Raw genomic sequence first — 230 nt, 5'->3', positions numbered from 1 at the left:
GTCAAGGTCAGGATTGACGGGGCTCTGAGCAACCTGATCTACTTGAAGACGTCCCTGGTCATGGCAGGGGGGTTGGACTAGATGACCTTCAACCCAAACCATTCTATGATTTGGGTGAATACGTTTTCATCTGGTGACAAGAGACCCCGCCTGAGTAGGGCTGCCCCTGAAGACCCTGCTCTGGAAGAGAAACCCGCGTTGCCTGTGCCCGCGCCCCGGCAGGGCGGCAG

Source organism: Fulmarus glacialis, unplaced genomic scaffold (assembly GCF_000690835.1).
Source record: "Fulmarus glacialis isolate BGI_N327 unplaced genomic scaffold, ASM69083v1 scaffold33656, whole genome shotgun sequence".
Taxonomy (NCBI): Eukaryota; Metazoa; Chordata; class Aves; order Procellariiformes; family Procellariidae; genus Fulmarus; species Fulmarus glacialis.
Note: the sequence above shows the minus strand (reverse complement) of the source record.